Source organism: Hyperolius riggenbachi, chromosome 1 (assembly GCF_040937935.1).
Source record: "Hyperolius riggenbachi isolate aHypRig1 chromosome 1, aHypRig1.pri, whole genome shotgun sequence".
Classification (NCBI taxonomy): Eukaryota; Metazoa; Chordata; class Amphibia; order Anura; family Hyperoliidae; genus Hyperolius; species Hyperolius riggenbachi.
The window spans coordinates 464,042,302-464,057,716 of NC_090646.1; positions in this window are offsets into that span (position 1 = coordinate 464,042,302).

The following is a 15,415-nucleotide window of genomic DNA, read 5'->3' on the forward strand; positions in this document are numbered from 1 at the left end:
AGGCCACCAGGAACCGGCAGGTCTGTGCGAGGTGGTGTTGCTGAGATTTCGTGCGGACCTGGCCCAAAGTACAGTGCTCAGAAGAAGGCACTTGCCATCACTTCCCAAAATTGTGAGGACGTGGTTGAGTATTTAACACAGAACACCTCATCTCCCGCAGCCAGTGCCACCAGCGCTAGTACAAGCACCACATCCGCTGCATTTGACACTTCGCAGGAGTTATTTGGTGGTGGTGGTGAAATCACTGATTTACAGCCACTACTGCAACAACAAGAAGAAGGCGCAGGTACACCACCTCATACGTCTGAGTTAGGTGGCGATAGTATGGACGTAACGTGTGAGGAGGGGGATGATGAACCACCTGATGTTGGTGCAGTTGTGGAGGTGTCTGAGGAAAGCGAAGTTGGGCAGGAGAATTATGATGATGATTATACGGATGCGACATATGTTCCCAATAGAGGAGATGACCAGGTGGACAGTTCAGAGTTGGAGTCAGAGAGGAGTAGGAGGAGACGAGTCCATGATAGAAGCAGAGGGAGCTTGTCCTCAGAAACAGCTGGGGGCAGTGTCCGGCGCCATGTATCACCAGCTATGGACACCCAGCCAACATGCCCTTCAACGTCAGCTGCTGATGCCACCGTAGCGCCATCAACCCAGGGGGGCTCAGCGGTTTGGAAATTTTTTAACATGTGTGTCTCAGATCGGAGCAGCACCCAAAAGACAAGCCACCCTCCTTCTCCTCTTCCTCCTTCAGGTGCATCATCTTCTTCAGCCGCTTTCTCCCTTGCACCTTCACAGCCACCCTCCTCCACACCGACTCTTCCCTTGAGCGGTTCCTTCTTCTCTGCCCACAGCAGTAGCCAGCTGTCAGTAAAGGAAGTATTTGAGCGTAAGAAGCAAATGTCTGCCAGTCACCCTCTTGCCCGGCATCTGACAGCTGGCGTGGCGGAACTATTAGCTCGGCAGCTATTACCATACAAGCTGGTGGAGTCAGAGGCTTTCCGTAAATGTGTGGCCATTGGGACACCGCAGTGGAAGATACCAGGCCGCAATTATTTTACACAAAAGGCCATACCCAAACTGTACCGTGCAGTTGAGAGGCAAGTGGTGTCATCTATTGCAAAGAGCATTGGGTCAAGGGTCCACTTGACCACGGGTGCCTGGTCTGCCAAGCACGGGCAGGGCCGCTACATTACGTACACAGCCCATTGGGTCAACCTGGTGACCGATGGCAGCAAGCAGGGAGTACGTGGCTGCGCAGCGGACCGACTTGTCACACCTCCACGGCTTGCAGGCAGGCCACCTCCTCTCTGCCTGCTACATCCTCTTCGCTGTCGTCATCCTCCTCCTCCTCCTTGGCTGGTGCCGCAATCTCCTCTCCAGCTACACAGCCCCCGCACCCCAGGGCCTACGCTGCATGCCAGGTACGACGGTGTCACACAGTCTTAGACATGTTTTGCCTCAAAGCGGAGAGTCACACTGGAGCAGCTCTCCTAGCTTCTCTTAAGAAACAGGTGGAGCAATGGCTAACCTCGCACCAGCTGGAGATCGGCAACGTGGTGTGTGACAACGGCAGCAATCTCCTTTCCGTGTTGAATTTGGGAAAGCTGACACATGTACCCTGCATGGCACATGTGCTGAATCTGTAATTGGATAAATAATAACTGGGTCCCTCTTGGGTATCAAAAATAGAAAATGAACTTTATTGAGGTTTGACAAATGTGTGGCAAAACAGCTTTAAAAACAATTAAAAGTAGCCATACAGAGCGCTCCACAGCAACCACTCACCATGCATGCATAGCCACTCATACACCCCTTCTGGTACCGGTACCAATGTCCCTTTCTTCAGAGAGGGGGAGAGGATTGCAGCAGCAGTAAGCGTGAATGGTTAGTCTTCAGCTTGCAAGCACATGACAACTGTTTTCAGCGGGTATTTATGTGTCTCACCGCATCAGCATGCCTCCGTCCAGTCGTCCAGTGAGCCAGGCTGTTCCAGACAGGTTCCCCACAGACGGTCAGGGTCAGCAGCAGCCAGTATGCGTGGGGCCTCCGCGCTTGGTGGTCGGCTAGTCAGCTCAACCTGTTCCGCATACGCTGTAGCAGGGAGCGGACGCCAGCCTCCATACATGTGGTCAGTGTTGCAGCTGCGTGTATGCGTTCACAGGCTACGGAAATTGCACCCGCCCATCAACGCGTTGCGCCCTCCCCTTTGCGAGCTTCGTCAGGATGTACACAGCCCACTGGGTCAACCTGGTGACCGATGGCAGCAAGCAGGGAGTACGTGGCTGCGCAGCGGACCGACTTGTCACACCTCCACGGCTTGCAGGCAGGCCTCCTGCCACCTCCTCTCCGCCTGCTACATCCTCTTCGCTGTCGTCATCCTCCTCCTCCTCCTTGGCTGGTGCCGGGATCTCCTCTCCAGCTACACAGCCCCCGCACCCCAGGGCCTACGCTGCATGCCAGGTACGACGGTGTCACACAGTCTTAGACATGTTTTGCCTCAAAGCGGAGAGTCACACTGGAGCAGCTCTCCTAGCTGCTCTTAAGAAACAGGTGGAGCAATGGCTGACCCCGCACCAGCTGGAGATCGGCAACGTGGTGTGTGACAACGGCAGCAATCTCATTTCCGCGTTGAATTTGGGAAAGCTGACACATGTACCCTGCATGGCACATGTGCTGAATCTGGTTGTGCAAAGATTTGTGTCCAAGTACCCAGGCTTAGAGGACGTCCTGAAGCTGGCCAGGAAGTTGTGTGGGCATTTCAGGCGGTCTTACACGGCCATGGCACACTTTGCGGACATTCAGCATAGAAACAACTTGCTGGTGAGACGCCTCATTTGCGATAACCCGACTCGCTGGAATTCCACCCTGCTCATGTTCTCTCGCCTGCTACACCAGGAGAAAGCCGTCACCCAGTACCTGTATAATTACAGTAGAAGGACACAATCTGGGAAGATAGGGATGTTGTGGCCCAACAACTGGACACTGATGCGAAATGCATGCAGGATCATGCAGCCCTTTGAGGAGGTGACCAAACTGGTGAGTCGCGCTGAGGGCACCATCAGCGACTTGATCCCCTACGATTACTTCCTGGAACGTGCTGTGCGTAGAGTGGTGGATAAAGCTGTGGAGGAGCGTGAACGAGAACAGTTATGGCAGGAGGAGTCGTGGGAGCAATTTTCATCCGAACCAGATGTTTCCTCAACACCTGCGGCAGCACAGAGGGGGGAGGAGGAGGAAGAAGAGGAGTCGTGTGGGGAAGGAGAGGAGTCAGACTCGGATACTGATGATGAGGAAGGTGTTTCTGTGGAGGAGGAAGAGGCGGCGGAAGAAGAACAACCGCAGCAGCCATCACAGGGGGCTTCTGCTGCTCCACGTTCCCGTGGTATTGCTCGTGGCTGGGGGGAGGAAGAGGAGTTGCGTGCCGTCACTGAAGAAGAGCAAGAGGAGATGGAGAGTACGTCTGCATTCAGCTTTGTGCAGATGGCCACTTTCATGTTGTCCAGCCTGTTAAGGGACCCCCGTATCAAAAAACTCAAGGCGAATGACCTGTACTGGGTGGCCATGCTACTAGACCCTCGGTACAGGCACAAAGTGGTGGACCTGTTACCAACTCAACAGAAGGCGGAAAGGATGCAGCACTTGCAGAACAAGCTGGCAATGATGCATTGTTTAAGGGTGATGTGACAGCACAACGCAATCAAGGTACCACTGGTAGTAATCCTCCTCCTCCCAAGTCCACGCAGGCAAGGACAGGACACTCCAGCGATCTCAGGGTGATGTCGGACATGCGGACATTCTTTAGTCCAACGCCTCGCTATAGTCCTTCTGGATCCACCCTCCACCAACGCCTGGACCGGCAGGTAGCCGACTACCTGGCCTTGAGTGTGGATGTAGACACTGTGAGCAGCTACGATGAACCCTTGGACTACTGGATGAGCAGACTTGACCTGTGGCCAGAGCTGTCCCAATTTGCCATCCAACTTCTCTCTTGCCCTGCCGCAAGCGTCCTGTCAGAAAGGACCTTCAGTGCAGCTGGAGGCATTGTCACTGAGAAGAGAAGTCGCCTAACTCACGACAGTGTTCAGTACCTGACCTTTATCAAAATGAATGAGGCATGGATCCTGGAAGGCTACTGCACGACCGAAGACTAAGTCAGTCCCCACACACAACATCTCTGCCTGCAGGCTGCTTGCCTTCTCCGCCACCACCAACAGGGTCCAGGACTCTAGGCGGATTCCTGAATTTTTAAGGCCGCTGCTAGCAGCGCCCGCTATACTAATTTTTCTGGTGCGTGTACATGCCTGCCTAATTTTTCTGGCTGCACTGCGGGCGGCTGCAACAAAAAAACAAAAGGCATGTACATGTGCCCATCCCCCTTCGTGATCATTACCTTGCCGCGGTGAAGGGGCTTGCGTATCACAATGAAGCAATGACCGCCGGCTATTTGAGTGTCTCAGGTGGGGGTGGCACACAAAAGATAATAAGGTCGTTGCTTCATTGTGGTCAGACCAAATTTGATCAGCTGGACAGTCACTGTTGTTCTATCATTCAGCTACCACAGCCCGGCGACCATATGGGCTTGAAAACCGCCACGGCCTACACTCTCGCCATGGTGCGCACCAGTCCAGCACGGCCGTCACTTCGCAAACAGCTGTTTGCGGTGCGTTACACAGTGAGTTTGGTGTGTCAGTCTGAAGCAGTACTCTAATTACACTCCCTGATTGATGTATGCACATACAATATGTTTTAAAGCACTTTAGGCCTGCAATTTAGCATTCAATGTGATTTCTGCCCTTAAAACGCTGCTTTGCGTCAAATCCAGATTTTTCCCCGGGACTTTGGGCATGTATCCCACTCCGCCATGCCCCCCTCCAGGTGTTAGACCCCTTGAAACATGGTTTCCATCACTTTTGTGGTTAGCATAATTTTTTCTATTTTTCAAAGTGCGCCTCCCCATTGAAGTCTATTGCGGTTCGCATACTTTTCCGCGAACCGAACCTTTCCCGCGGAAGTTCGCGAACGGTGTTCGCGAACCGAAAATCGGAGGTTCGCGACATCACTACCTCAGAGTGGCTCCGTTGTTCCTTCTGGACGCCATATGGAGTTATCTCGGCAAGGAGCGAGATTAGACATGAGCTCGCACAAGCGCAAGCTCCCGTCATTGTAAACAGACGGCTGCAGTGGCTGATTAGCGCTGGCAGGCTGTTTTTGTTTATTTATTAATAAAAAAAATAAGTATATAGCACTGACATCTAACAAAGCTGCAGAGTACTGCCTTGTCACTTAACTGGATGGGCTCACAATCTAATCCCTGACATAGCCATATGTCTAGGCATGTGTAGTGTAGTGTGTATATCGTAGTTTGGGGGGGTAAAAATATACAGAAATGTTGCTCTTTTTTATAAATAAATAAAAAAAAACTAAAAATTGCAGCAGCAGTCAGATACCACCAAAAGAAAGCTCTATTTGTGAAAAGAAAAGGGGGTAAAATTAATTTGGGCGCTATGTTGTATGACCGAGCAATAAACCGCTAATGTTGTGAAGTGTCAGATTGTAAAAAAATGGCCTGGTCACTAGGGAGTTATAAACCACTGGTCCTCAAGTGGGTTAGGACTCATTTCTGGTATCTATTTGAATTACTGTATTTTTTGGACTATAAGACTTACTTTTTCTCCCCCAAAAGTGGGAAAAAAGTCACTCCGTCTTATAGTCTAAATGCAGGGAGTTCCTGACTTGTGAACACCTGCCAATATGAACCTCCAACCCGCCGCAATGTCGAGGACTCCCTGTACTGTGACCATGCAGATGTGGACACGGGGACAAACGGAGGACACAGGGGTACACAAAGGGGCATAGAGGAGGACAGAAGGTGGACACAAAGGGGCATAGAGGAGGACACAAGGGGGACACAAAGGGGCATAGAGGAAGACACAAGGGGAACAGAGGTGGACACATGGGGGACACAGGAGGTCACAAGGGGGACAGAAATGGACACGGGAAGACACAAGGAGGCATGAGGTACAAAGGGTGCATAATCCAGAAGATGCCCCTTCACCATGAATGCACCAGGATTAATATATATATTTTTCCCTTGGTTTTGTCCTCTAAACCTAGTTGCGTCTTATGGTCAGGAGCGTCTTATTGCCCGAAAAATATGGTACATTTAATATTACCTCCCTCCCTAACAGACAATATCCCTACATCTATAGTCCTTATTATTGTGGTCTCCTCAACCATGGGCAGGGGTGTGTCTTTCCCCCCTTCTTATTTTAAAATGTTGAGATGTGTGGAACTGTAGCTCTGTGCTGAAAACTGGACTTTTATACCTTCTATAAAAAAGACTATTCTTATCACACTGTGCTTTATGGAGGCACCACATAGCTATTGTTAGCAAGCTGTACTTTATGGAATTCTTATGTACAACTGCTAGTTCAACGTAGATAGGATTGAGTGGTAATTTTGATAAAACTAGTGTACCACCCTCTGACCTCATGCAAGATACGACGAACCGGACTTGTTCAACCTGTCATGGGGTTTCTTAGGAATTCTCCACTTTCAAAAGCAGTACATGGACAGCAGTGGCACATGAGAAGAGAGGCTTATTGACATCTTTGTATAGATATGCTAGTCCAGATGTGCCCAACCTATGGCCCGCAAAGCCGACTTTTGTGGCCCGTGGAAGTGTCCTGAGGAGAAGGATCAGGAATTATGTCATAGGTTTACACAGCATAATCACTTGCATTCTTCGCTGTAGCGCTGTGATAGTTAGAGACCCTCGTCCATTGGTTGCTGCAGGAACCACCCTCCAATAGGAATCTGCCTTATTCCTATTAGAGGGAGGTTCTTGCCGCAACCAATTGGCGAGGGTCTCTAACTATCACTGCGCTACTGCAGAGAACACGAGTACGCTGTGTAAACCTATGACGTAATCCCCGATCCTCCTCCTCAGCACGGATTCTTGCTTCAGCTCTCCTCACATGGTCCGGCTCTCCTCTCCCAGATGCTTTGCTGTTGCTCCGACCTCTTATCTCAGGGGACAGTGTGACATCACACCCTACCAGCCAGTCAAGCTGTAAAAAAACTTTGCTCCACGCTGACCTTCACTTGTGGCTAGGCCAGAGCAACTAACTGAGACCCCGGCTTCTGCTGAATAGTAGGCCGCAACTACCCGCAGTTCACATAGCACTTGTGCTGGGCGGGGGGGGGGGGGGGATCAGCCAGAAAGCCTCTGTACATACACCCAGGTACCCCTGCTGGACTCTTAACATTGCTGCAGAAATCTGTGCCTCTGCACATACACCCAGGTAAACTTTTGAGCCAAATTTTCAGAAATTGGTTTCTGAAAGATAGCTGGAAACTTTGCATTAAGAAAATGGGCATGGGTGAGTACCATTCTTGGTTTACCATTTTCTTTCCTTTTCCAACACCATGTTAACTGTTACTAGCAAAATGTTAAAAGATTTGTATTTACATTTAGTATGTAAGTGTTCCGGCCCACTAAATTTGTCTTGATATAAAGGGCGGCCCTTGGACAAAAAAAAAGGTTGGGCACCACTGTGATAGTCCAAAATCTGTCAGTTCTAGTAGATTAATAATACCTACTGCAATTGACAGCAACATACCAAGAAAGTAATTTATAGTGCATTTTACTCTGGATCAGATTTAAATCTTATATTAATGCATTTTATTTTGCAATAGTGGACCTTCAAAGTGAACCAGAATTGAAGTAATGATCAGCTTTTATATTTTAGCTGGGACTTACTCCAGCCCCGTGCTGGCCGTGTGCTCCATCGCCGTTTTCCTTGGCCCCTCAGTCCCTCCACTGTGTCCTATGATATATAGCTCAGTCGTGCCCTGTTGTGCTCCCGTGGCCCGGGCTGTTCTTGAGCCGACATGCGGCTGGAGGAAGCCCCGGGTAAGTATAAAAGCTGCTTATCTCTGGTTTCCTATAAGCCAGAGGCACTTACCACTATAAAACCACTGAACAGCATTTGTTGACCTTCAAAGTCTCCAGATCAAGGCTGGGTAAATGGTGATCAATGTCATGGAACAGCTATGTACCTCTCATATCAGTATTAAAAAAAATGGACAGATAATGCAATTATTTCTGCAACTTTCTTAGTATCCTGGTTGTTGTTGTTGTTCAGTCGCTATTCAATCTGTCCGACTCTTTGCGACCCCATGGACTACAGCACACCAGGCATCCCTATCACCAGCTCATGTTTGTTGTTTCCATGATACTATATAGTCATCCCATTCTTTGCTGTCCCCTTCTCTCTTTGCCCTTGATCTTTGCCAGCATCAGGGTCTTCTTCAATGAGTCCTGCCCTCTCGTTGTGCGTCCAAAGTATTTCAGCTTCATCTTCAGCATTGCTCCCTCCTTCCAATGAACAGTCAGGATTGATTTATTTAAGTATTGACTAATAGGATCTCCTTGCAGTTCAAGGGAGTATCAAAAGCATTCTACAGCACCATTCCTAGGTGTCAATTCTTCAGCACTCTGACTTCCTTATGGTCCAATTCTCACAGCCATAGAGGCAAAGGGGGCAATTGTCCCAGGGCTCTTAAAAGACCACTATTGCAAAAATCGTAAAATCTAAAATACATGCAGACACATACAAACAAGAAGTACGTTTTTTACAGAGTAAATTAAGCTACACATTACTTTTCTCCTATGTTGCTGCAACTTACAGTAGGTAGTAGAAATCTGACAGAACTGACAGGTTTCAGACTAGCCCATCTCCTCATAGGGGATTCTCAGGGATTTGTTTTGTTTTACAAGCACTTGGTGAATGGAAGTTTTTCTCTCCAACTGCCAAAAAAAAAAGAGTACGGTGAGCAGGTAGGCTGGCCAGCATCACTGTATAAATCCTTTTTAGGGAATGTCTTTATAAAGAATATAAGCCTTGCTGAGAATCCCCCATGAAAAGATGGACTAGTTCAAAAACGGTCGGTTCTGTCAGATTTCTAATACCTACTGTAAGTGACAGCAACATAGGAGAAAATTAATTTATGGCTTATTTTACTCTGGAAGAAACATATTTCTTATTTTAACCACTTGCCGACCGCACGCTTATACCGTGCGTCGGCAAAGTGGCAGCTGCAGGACCAGCGACGCAGTACTGCGTCGCCAGCTGCAGGCTGATTAATCAGGAAGCAGCCGCTCGCGGGGGGCTCCGTGAATAATCCGCTTTGTTTACATTGTAACATTGCTTACATTGCAGCAGCGCCGTAAGGCAGATCGGCGATCCCCGGCCAATCAGCGGCCGGGGATCGCCGCCATGTGACAGGGGACGTCCTGTCACTGGCTGCACAGGACGGATAGCGTCCTGTGCAGCCCCGATCACCGGGGATGAGCAGGTAGGAGAGGGAGGGGGGAATTTCGCAGCGGAGGGGGGCTTTGAGGTGCCCCCCCCCCCCGCAACTAGCCTGCCCACCAGAGCGATCAGACCCCCCCTGCACACCATCCCCATAAGGGGGAAAAAAGGGGGGCGATCTGATCGATCTGCATGAAACCTGATCTGTGCTGGGGGCTGCAGAGCCCACCCAGCACAGATCACAAAAAATAACGCTAGTCCTTAAGGGGGGGGGGGGGGTAAAGGGTGGGTCCTCAAGTGGTTAATATGTATACCTGTATTTTACATTTTACCTTTTTTTTTCAATAGTGGTCCATTAAGTTCTGAGTCAATAACTGTGGGGTGGATTGTGCATTCCATTGGCTGGCTGTGTGGGTGGCTCCATCTTATTGGCAGATGTTAGTATAAAAGCCAGGCTGTCAGATCTGTTAGTTGCCCATGATGGCAATTATGTCTGGATATAGCTGCTGGGTGTTATCTCGGTGTCTCTTGCCTGAGTACCTGACTATCTCTATGATTGCTGCCTGGACCAAACTTTGCTAGTTTTTGACCACTCTTCTGTCTCATCCCTTGTACCTAGTGCTGGGCGTAGTGGAAAAAACTACGCTTACAGATCATTACGTGTAATTTTACGCTATTACGCATTACGGAATTACGCTTACGGCGTAGACATTTATCTATGGTTCATGTCTGTAATTACGCATGGCCCTTACGCAATTACGCGTAAGAATACTGTAATGCAGGTTGTTATGTTATTGTCTTACGCATAATTTCCTACTAGCAATTAATGTTTAAGGCAATGCTCCCAAGCGGAAAAGTTGACGCATGGATCAATGTTAGGTAGCCGCCGACTTTAAGGGTTAATAGCAAAGCCCCCTTAATTGCTGAGAGCCTCAAATTTGGAGAATATATTAAGGAGATCAGAAGGAATAAGAGGAAAAAATTTTTTTCAAAAAGACCTTATAGTTTTTGAGAAAATCGATGTTAAAGTTTCAAAGGAAAAATATATACATTTAAAAACCCGCCGACTTTAATGGTTAATAGCAAAGCCTGCTTAAAATTTAGGAACACCAAATTCCCAGGGTATATTAAGGGGATCAGTGGGAATAAGAGGAAATTTTTTTTTCAAAAAGACCTTATAGTTTTTGAGAAAATCGATTTTTAAGTTTCAAGGGCAAAAATGTCTTTTAAATGCGGAAAATGTCAGGTTTTTTTGCACAGGTAACAATAGTGTATTATTTTCATAGATTCCCCCAAGTGGGAAGAGTTTTACTTCGTTCTGAGTGTGGGAAATATTAAAAAAAAAACGACGTGGGGTCCCCCCTCCCAGACCTCTTTAACCCCTTGTCCCCCATGCAGGCTGGGATAGCCAGAATGCAGAGCACCGGCCGCGTGGGGCTCCGCACCCTGACTATACCAGCCCGCATGGTCCATGGATTGGGGGGTCTCGGAAGGGGAGGGGCAGCCAAGCTTTCCCCGAGCCCTCCGAGCCCTTGTCCAATCCAAGGACAAGGGGCTCTTCTCCACCTCCGATGGGCGGTGGAGGTGGAGGCCGCGATTTCCTGGGGGGGGGGGTTCATGGTGGCATCTGGGAGTCCCCTTTAAAAAGGGGTCCCCCAGATGCCCACCCCCCCCCCCCCCTCCCAGGAGAAATGAGTATAGGGGTACTTGTACCTCTTACCCATTTCCTTTAAGAGTTAAAAGTAAATAAACACACAAACACTTAGAAAAAGTATTTTAATTGAACAAAAAACATAACCACGAAAAAAGTCCTTTAATATTCTTAATTAACCATTAATACTTACCTGTCCCTTTAAATAAATGATCCCTCGCAATAGCCTCGGAAATGTTCTATCAGTTACAATGTAACAAAGTTATTACAATGTAACAACTTTGTTACATTGTAACTACGCCGCACCCGCGGCCTCCACCTCCACCGCCCACCGGAGGTGGAGAAGAGCCCCTTGTCCTTGGATTGGACAAGGGCTCAGAGGGGGAGGGGAAAGCTTGGCTGCCCCTCCCCTTCCGAGACCCCCAATCCATGGACCATGCGGGCTGGTATAGTCAGGGTGCGGAGCCCCACGCGGCCGGTGCTCCGCATTCTGGCTATCCCAGCCTGCATGGGGGACAAGGGGTTAAAGAGGTCTGGGAGGGGGGACCCCACGTCGTTTTTTTTTTATATTTCCCACACTCAGAACGAAGTAAGTAAAACTCTTCCCACTTGGGGGAATCTATGAAAATAATACACTATTGTTACCTGTGCAAAAAAAAACTGACATTTTCCGCATTTAATAGACATTTTTCCCCTTGAAACTTAAAAATCGATTTTCTCAAAAACTATAAGGTCTTTTTGAAAAAAAAAAATTTCTTCTTATTCCCACTGATCCCCTTAATATACCCTGGGCATTTGGTGTTCCTAAATTTTAAGCAGGCCTTGCTATTAACCATTAAAGTCGGCGGGTTTTTAAATGTATATATTTTTCCTTTGAAACTTTAACATCGATTTTCTCAAAAACTATAAGGACTTTTTGAAAAAAAAAATTCCCTTTTATTCCTTCTGATCTCCTTAATATATTCTCCAAATTTGAGGCTCTTAGCACTTAAGGGGGCTTTGCTATTAAAGCTTAAAGTCGGCAGCTTTTTTATATTATACGGGAGCGTAATATTACGCGATTACGGCAGACTGTGTAATTTCAATAGGAGTTTACTGTCTTACGCGTAATTTGTTACGCGTAATAACGTAACCTACGGTCTACGCGTAATTAATTACGTGTAATACCGTAACCTTACACGTAACGCTTACAGTGCATTTGTAGTGAATTACGATGCGTGATTACGCTTGTACCTGGTATTATCTGTTTGTGTATTGACTTCTGGCTTGTTGGCTACAATATTGTATATTCCTCTGATTGACTGCCATGTGATTACTGTGTATGATTCTGGACTGTTTGACTATGATATTTGCCTGCATGCTTGTCCGACCCTCCCTACCTCTTTGCCTCACTGGAAGTCCCTTTGCACCCGGATACCCTCGATCAAATCCATCAAACGCTTCATGCCACAGTGGTATACGGCCGCACAGTCGTCCTGTGAGTTCCAAGGACACACGATCCGGCATCTGGTATGGTGAGCCATTGCATAGCTGCTTTTCACTGCAAGACTAACAGCTGAAGGCATGTATCCCTGTACGAAAGGTACTCAGCTGTGAACTTTATACACACTGCATCTTTGCTTCATGCTTTGCTTAGAAGACCAATCTGATTAGTTGCTGTGGACATTATGGGCTTATGCTATGCTTTGCTGTAATAGTCTGCCGTGGCTCACAAGTGCCTTGTTTCCTGCTGCTTGTATCTTGTAAGGGACTGCTACCACCACACTCTTGTGAGGAATAACTAGGAAGTCGATACTTCACTTGCCCCCATATACCATACTGTGGAATTGTGACCGAACACTGTGACCTCTTGGTCCCCAGAGGTGACTCTCAGTGAATATATGTGATCACATATTTTATGCCTTTCCCTATCAGATCAAGGTGCACCTGGATCACTGGCCTTGTGTGTCTGAGGAGATAAATGTAGTGAGTGTTTGTGGGGTTTGAATGGGATGGGAGTCCAGGGGGGGGGGGGGGGGGCTTTAGTGAGTGGGTTATAGGACAAAGCTTTTTTTAATGTTTCTTTTTTGATAAATAAAATTTATACAGTTTTTCAAGTAAATTAGCTTTATTGCTTTTTTGGTGTGTACCATCCACCCTTCCATTTTCCTTCCTATAAGGTTTTTGCTATGATATTTGCCTGTATCACTGCCTAGTGTGTCTTGGTAGTACCACTGTCTCACTGCCATCAGTTCTTATACTTTGCGCATTAACCTTCCTGGCGGTAAGCCCAAGCTGAGCTCGGGCTATGCCGCGCAGGAGGATATCTCTGCCCCTGGTGGGGCAATTTGCTCCATTTAAAGTGCTGTGCGCGCAGCTAGCACTTTGCTAGCCGCGCACACAGCTTGATCGCTGCCGCTCTGCGGCGATCGCCCGCACGCAGCGGCTGAAGAGGGCCCCCCCGCCAGAGCCCTGCGCTGCCCGGACCAATGAGTTCCAGGCAGCGCTATGGGCTGGATCGGAGGCATCTGACGTCAGGACGTCGGCTGACGTCCATGACGTCATTCCGATCGTCGCCATGGCGACAGGAGAAGCCAAACAGGGGAACGCGTTATATACGTGTTCCCCTGTTTGCTATTGATGCTGGCGACGATCGCACTAGAGGGACACATTCGCCCTCTAGCGGTGTTTCATGTAGCTACCACTCTGGTAGCTTTACATAAAACAAAAATTTTATTTATTTTTTTAAATGGATTTCTGCCTATGTTGCAGAAAAAAATTAACCACCAGGAGGGTTAAGGCCTGGGTGTAACCATGTGCTGGATAGATGCTACTTGTCTCCCAAGGCTGAGTGGGGACATGCCACACAGGGTGAAAACTGTGGTGTAGATTGGGGTATAGGGACTGATATTAGAAGGTGGATCCACTTGGCCTTACACTAGCATTTCACGATGTACTTTGGATTGAGAGAACAGTGACGCCTCACAGTGGAGTTCCCCAGGTACGTAGAATCCAGTAATCAATCTGAGTCAGGGCAGGCAGCAGGCAATAGCAAAATTCAGTAATCATTCCAAGTCAGGGCAAGCAGCAGGCAATAGCAGAATCCAGTAATCGATCCGAGTCAGGGCAGGCAGCAGGCAATAGCAGAATCCAGTAATCAGAGCGAAGGCCAAATGAGAGGAGACATTCAGGTTAGTCAAAGAGGCCGGGTCACAAAAGGAGATCAAACAGGAACAGGCTGGTCAAGAGCGATTTGCAGAATAACCAGACTAGCTGTCACAACGAACAGCACTGGACGCTGGGAAGGGGCGGTCTTTTATAGAGGCAGGACAGCAGTTGGCATGCAATCTCAAACACCACACATGCGTATGAATGTCCGCCAAAGCCCTGCGCATGTGTACGTGTGGTCTGACGCCATTCCGTACGAATGTACGCACGCCCCTAACCACCGTCGTTAACCCTCGGCCAGTAAAGACAAGAGGACGCCAGTGCAGGGACAAGGCCACACACAGGAGACGCTGAGGATGGAGCAGAGCCAAGTGAGTATGACACTTGGGGAAGGGCGACTTTTTAGTTGTAATGTACTTATAGGAAAATTTCACTTTTGTGTCAAAATTGACATGGAAGACAAAAAGGCGTGAAGAGAAAAGTGAACGACATAAGAGAATGCAAGGAGACATGAGGACAAGAGCATTAGAGGATGAGACTCATGAGAGTGAAAGATGAGAAAGGATGCAGGGAGATGAGAGAGGATGAGAGGAACCAAGAACGTGAGAAGAAGTGAGAGAGGACATGAAGAGGGAAGAAAGGACAGACAAGGATCTCGGCTAGCCTCCCTATTCAATGAACCTCATTGCATTATGGGAAATAACAGCTGTTTACAGCTGGGTACAACTGCCCAAAAATCAAGCAGCATCTCCTTCCACTGAAATCACCTGCCACCAGTAAAAATGTCACCATGTGGTAAATGTCAGAATGTAAATCAGGGAGAGGAAAGTTTTTACAATGGGCAAACACTGACTAAATCATTTATACATAATTATTGTAAAAATAAAGCACTTGTTTTAATACATTATTTTAACTGGAGTTCCTCTTTAAATTAATGTATTTGAGATACATTTAACTGTGGCATTTGTTGTGAGCTGAACATGGCAGGAGTGGGTGGATTTAACGGCTATTTCCAGGATGTTATCAACAGCTTCCATCTGTAATGTTTTTGCTAACAAACAATATCACTCGCTATTTTTAGCCTAACGAGTCAGAGAACCTAAAGAAAATTTTTCATCTTCCAAAACATTTTTGTATGTGCATAAATTCACTCATAAATAATAGCATGTCTCTGCTGAGGCCTCCATGTAATATATAACAATAATGGATAATAAATAATAATAATGGAAACAAATCTGCAGATAATTAACCTGTATGACAAGTGTAGGATAATTGTTTGCAAGCATTTCTCTTGGTT